The sequence below is a fragment of the Pseudochaenichthys georgianus genome, chromosome 4 (assembly GCF_902827115.2).
Source record: "Pseudochaenichthys georgianus chromosome 4, fPseGeo1.2, whole genome shotgun sequence".
Taxonomy (NCBI): domain Eukaryota; kingdom Metazoa; phylum Chordata; class Actinopteri; order Perciformes; family Channichthyidae; genus Pseudochaenichthys; species Pseudochaenichthys georgianus.
This window is the reverse complement of record NC_047506.1, coordinates 9,702,709-9,708,708: the sequence shown is the minus strand read 5'-3', so window position 1 is coordinate 9,708,708 and position 6,000 is coordinate 9,702,709.

Below are 6,000 nucleotides of genomic sequence, written 5' to 3'. Positions count from 1 at the left end.
CCCGTCTGTGTTTTCTCAAACATGCACACACACATGCACAGGGTTATTCAAACACACACATACTGAAGCATGTGCACACACAGTCTCAGCATGTGATAAGAGCCATAGCCCTTAACCTTCTGAGATAGAGGCAGGCCTTTAAGTGCAGACAGGATTCCAAACGCTCACTCAATCACTCCTGTGTGTTTGTATGTGAAACATGGAGAGCATGTGCACCAGCGATAGTTTCGGCTGAGCATTTTTGATATTCCTCTCTGACAAACCAGTCTAACCACACACACACACACACACACACACACACACACACACACACACACACACACACACACACACACACACACACACACACACACACACACACACACACACACACACACACACACACACACACACACACACACACACACACACACACACACACACACGTAAGTATGCTAAAGTAGAGAGGTGATTTGGGAAAGATTTCTCACGGCCAGAGTGCTCCGAGCTACACTGAGTAAATACAGATTAATGATTGGTTGAGATTACGGAAGTGCATTCCACGGAGTTAGCCACTGATCGTAGCCACCGCAAACTGAAATAATGTGTAAACACACACATACCACATTCTGCAAGATCACTCCCTCTTCTAAGAACTTCTTAAGAAGTGACAAGTTAGAAATGAATAACATCCAGTGCACACTGACCGGTGTGATCAGAGACGGACTGGAGACGGTCTTTTAGTAATTCAGGAGTGTACAAAGGCACTTATAAAACACAAAGGACACATTTAATTAGGAGACTGTGTAACTTCAGACAGACTGATAGCACATCAGACACCGTATAACAGCATTGGTCTCATAAATCCTGACCCCTGAGCAGTTAGAGGATGCCAACAAGCTCAATTTATAAAAACACTCCCTGCTGTCTCTCTTTGTAAATTCAGATGATAATTCTTGTCTGCACGGTGATCAATGGAGCAACGGCATTGGCAAAGTCATAACTAACAGTCAGTGTGTATAAGTAAATACATTGTGCTTTATATTGATGAGATATGTCTACCTACACACATGTCACATCTTGGTGTTAATCCTTAAATCAAAATGTACAAGACAGACCAGATGAGTGGGATGCCTCACAGAGCTCCTCTGCTCCTGGTTTCCATCAGTGTCTGTGCGTGTGCGTGTTTGTGTGCTCAGTATCTGTGTGCAAGCTTGCACGTAAATCCTTAAACAGGCATATTCCCAGGCACCGCTTGTATATCAATTGTCAGAAGTTTCAGATTTCACACTGAAAGAAATGATCGCCTTTCAGGAACGAAGCGATAACTTGGCCAAGTAAAAACTTAATCCAATGATTAACTGATCCACTGATTGAGACTCACAAAGCACAAACGGAAGAAAAACTTGAAATGAAATCGAAGTGGCACATCAATAAGGAGAAGTTCTTATCTGACAACTCGATCTTTATGCCTCTGAAACTCAGAGCTTTCTACTGGTCTCAATTTTCAATCTGCAAACTGTATTTGTGTTACAAAAATAAAATGTTCCATCCAATCTACATCATGGTTTATATGAATATAACATTTAATGTAATGCACTATAAATGTAACAGTAGCTTTCAAGTGCTATATACTACATTGGCAAAGATAGCGTCCTCCTAAGCAGAAACAAAACAACATTACTTGGAGGAGTTGTGGTTTGCAGAATATGTATAAAGTAACCTAAAATATAAATACTCTAGCAAAGTGAAACTACCTTGAAACTGTACGTACACATAGTACCTAAGTATGTCACTTCCCGCTATCTATCAGAGAGAAGTCCATGCAGCGTTGAGGTAGGTTTTGTTACATGCCTATATGGGTATGTTGTATTTGATAGTGAGAGATGTTCCCGTTATTGCATCCACTGACTGTTGATACTGTAAATGCTGCTCATCGCACTGACACCAGGTTATAGATTACTATTTGCGCAACCTTGAGCACATTAAATCAAGACTTACTTAAGTTACCGAGTACCAGAGTATTTTCTGTACACAAGGGGAGGGGTAATGATATTTTAGTAGAGCATAGGCATGTATAAACTCACTTTAGCCAGTTATAATAACAAAGCAGTTGCTCCTCCTAATCTACATTAGTGCCCAGTTATAGTGTGTGTTCCTGCTGTCGGGCAGAACCACTTGTCCCAACTACTGTTTGAAGTTCATTTTACCAGGAGACAAAGAGTCCTTTTATCTAGAGGGAGGCAGAAAGGGAGGAGGGGAGAGACAGTGAAGGGTGAGGGAGGAGAGAGAGCAAGAGAGGGAGAGATAGAGAGAGAGGGTCAGAGAGTTGGACGTGGAGTGAAGGAGGAGGAAAAAGAGACGGCTAACAGAAGAGCTTTTTTCCACAACAGCAGATCCTGGAATGTTGGTGGAAGGTGCCACATAGCTCCAAATAGTTGTTGCTCGGTTGGCACGGCAACAGGACAACCAAAACATTTATTAGCAAATCCCTGCGAATGATACCGGCGAGCGAGGGAAAGGAAACACTGAGAATTGAGACATGGGGAAAAAGTATCATTTAGAAAAGAAATGGGTTGAACATTAAAAGGGGGAAATCAGAGAATGAGAGTGGTAGACAGCTATGTACCGCGGATTCCTCCCTTCAGCCTCTCCCAACCTAGCAGCGAACAAACACTTACTTCACTCACACACACACACACACACACACACACACACACACACACACACACACACACACACACACACACACACACACACACACACACACACACACACACACACACACCATGTATACATCACTTCAGGGGACATTACATTGACTTACATGCATTTCCTGGAGACTTATCCTAACCTTAACCATAACCAACACATGCCTAACCCTAACCCTAACCCTAACCCTAAACCTAACCCTAACCCTAACCCTAATCCTAATCCTAACCAAGTCTTCACCCTAAAATTAATGATCCCCCTTATGGGGACCTCCAATTTGTCCCCATAAGGGAAGCCAGTCCCCACATGTGACTATGTAAACAGATGTAGGTCCCCACAAGTATAGTAATGCTAGACCACACACACACACACACACACACACACACATACACACACACACACACACACACACACACACACACACGCACGCACACGGACACGCACACACACACACCCACACACACACACACACACACACACACACACACACACACACACACACACACACACACACACACACACACACACACACACACACACACACACACACACACACACACACAGTGTCTCACATTGGTCTCTGGTGTCAATAATACAGAGTATCTGATCCGCAGCACAGAGAAAACAAATGGATGACATTCGTCCTGTCATCTGAGTCCATTATTTTCCTTTTAATTTAACCACAAGTTAGTTCTGAAAAAAACAATATAGATTTGTATTACCCGTACAAAGTTGAATTTATTAAATATATTACAGATGATTTAATACACTCAGGAGTTGTGTTGCTAAAGCCTGGTATGACCATATAAAATGAATAAAGTAGGGTAAATATCTCTGTGTAACTGATATTACTAATATTAGACAAGATGATCACTGTATTACCTCTGCTACTCTTAATGTTACACTATGTTTTAGCATTTGCCATTGTGTCACAAATGCTGAAGTGTGCGGCCACATACGCTATTGATCAGAGAAAGTACGAGGCTTGCCTGAAAAAACATTTGAAGAAGTGAATAAACAAATAATCTGGAAAGAGTCGTTGAGGTGTGTCACTGTAATTGACAGCTGCCTCTCAATCAGAAAGAAGAATGTTCTATGGTCTTAGTGCTGTATTAGGTTTTATATAAAATCCCTCGACCAACAGCCAGACATCCCTCAAAGTCTGATCCCCCTCCCCTACAACCATAACACCACTCAATATTGATCTGTGATCAGGTTTCATGGCTGTCTCAGAGGAGGGTGGTGAGGATGATCTGTGTGAGAGTGTGTACAACGCACAAACATGTGCGCATGATACAGAGACAGAGAGAGCAAAAAATAAGTGAAAAGAGAGAAGTCTGTTTTTTTAATAGCTGGATGTCTCTTGTTTCATGGGACTGCAGTCAGCAAGATCAGATTCCCTTATACTTTATTGGATATACTTATCATATATCCAATAAAGCCTAAATATATAGTTTATGCAAGATTTTCATCGGGCCTTCAGTGCTTTTTTGTAAAGCATCTAACCTGTATTCATGTTCTCTCTTCTTCAACATAAAAAAGGACAAATTCTTCTTTCTTTTGGTCTTTATCGACCTCAGATTGAATCTGCTGCTCGACTTCAAACAATCTTTCAGTCCTGTCACTCCCCCCGCTCCTTCTTCTCCCTTTACCTTTTATTGCCTCTGAAAAGCCAGGCTAGAATAACCAGCAGTCCAAACACACACTGACAGCCTCCCAGTCACACTTGCACACACACACACAACACACACAAACAACACAAATGCAGCTCAAGACTAAAATAAAAACACACACCTCGTGCTCCTCCAGCTTGCAGAGGTAAATGGAGTGGAACAGGTTAGCAGTGCCGCCTACAGTGTCCCACCTGTACAAACACAGTGCTTGATCATGGCTCAACACACACACACACACACACACACACACACACACACACACACACACACACACACACACACACACACACACACACACACACACACACACACACACACACACACACACACACACACACACACACAAATAGTCCTCCGTCTGGATCGAGGCACTGGTGGGTTTTAATAGCTATCGATCATTCTCCCTGGTGACACACTCACACACTCACCTCCCTGTTACAGGCTGAGCAGAGCCCGCTGAGGACTCAAACAGGTCTCTGAGAATGTGTACACACACATGCACACACGCACACACACGCACGCGCACGCACACACACACACACACACACACACACACACACACACACACACACACACACACACACACACACACACACACACACACAGGCTGCATGTGTGCACACAAACAGGCTGCATGTGTGCACACAAACTACTATGCTGTGTCCAAAAGGCCATTTACTTCGCCTGCTCCTATGTGTGCATGTGTGTTTTAGTGCTTCTGTGTGCCTCTGAGTGTACACTACTGTGTGTGTGTGTGTGTGTGTGTGTGTGTGTGTGTGTGTGTGTGTGTGTGTGTGTGTGTGTGTGTGTGTGTGTGTGTGTGTGTGTGTGTGTGTGTGTGTGTGTGTGTGTGTGTGTGTGTGTGTGTGTGTGTGTGTGTGTGTGTGTGTGTGTGTGTGTGTGTGTGTGTGTGTCCTGCTGTGGACACACACGCTCACTTCGCCTCTCTTTCTAGATGAGGTTATTTAATTTACATAATGAGGCCCAGACTCACTCTCATAGATTAAATTACTCTGCAACAACAAATAAAAACGCATGAAGACAAGCAGCCCACAAAACCATACACATCTCAGTCTATGTAACCCTTTAACTGAAGTTGTGTTCTTGCTTCTCTCTGTTAGCTACGACAAAACAGCATCTGTGGCCCAAAAGCAAAGTCAAAGAACCTGCAGTGTGCCCACCCTTACCCAATGATGTCATTGTACACTGGCCGGGTGAGTTACGGTGCGCTGAAAGGGTCAAAAAGAGGGAGAGACGATCGATATTCTATATGATTCTGTACAATAAATCTAAAATAGGATTAGTCTGGGTAGTTAGTGACGATTAATTGTCAAATCTAATAAAGTCTTTTGTGGCTGAGGGTGCCAAAGAGGCTGCAGGGAATCATGGTTCATTTTATGGGCAAATTAATTAAAACTGCGAAAAATCCTGTCGGAGGCGGGCATCAAACATTCATTCCACACTTGGTGAAGGGCGTAACAATGAAACATCACTCTGGGAGATTCACTGTAAGTGTGTGTGTGTGTGTGTGTGTGTGTGTGTGTGTGTGTGTGTGTGTGTGTGTGTGTGTGTGTGTGTGTGTGTGTGTGTGTGTGTGTGTGTGTGTGTGTGTGTGTGTAGTAATCAAACACAATGA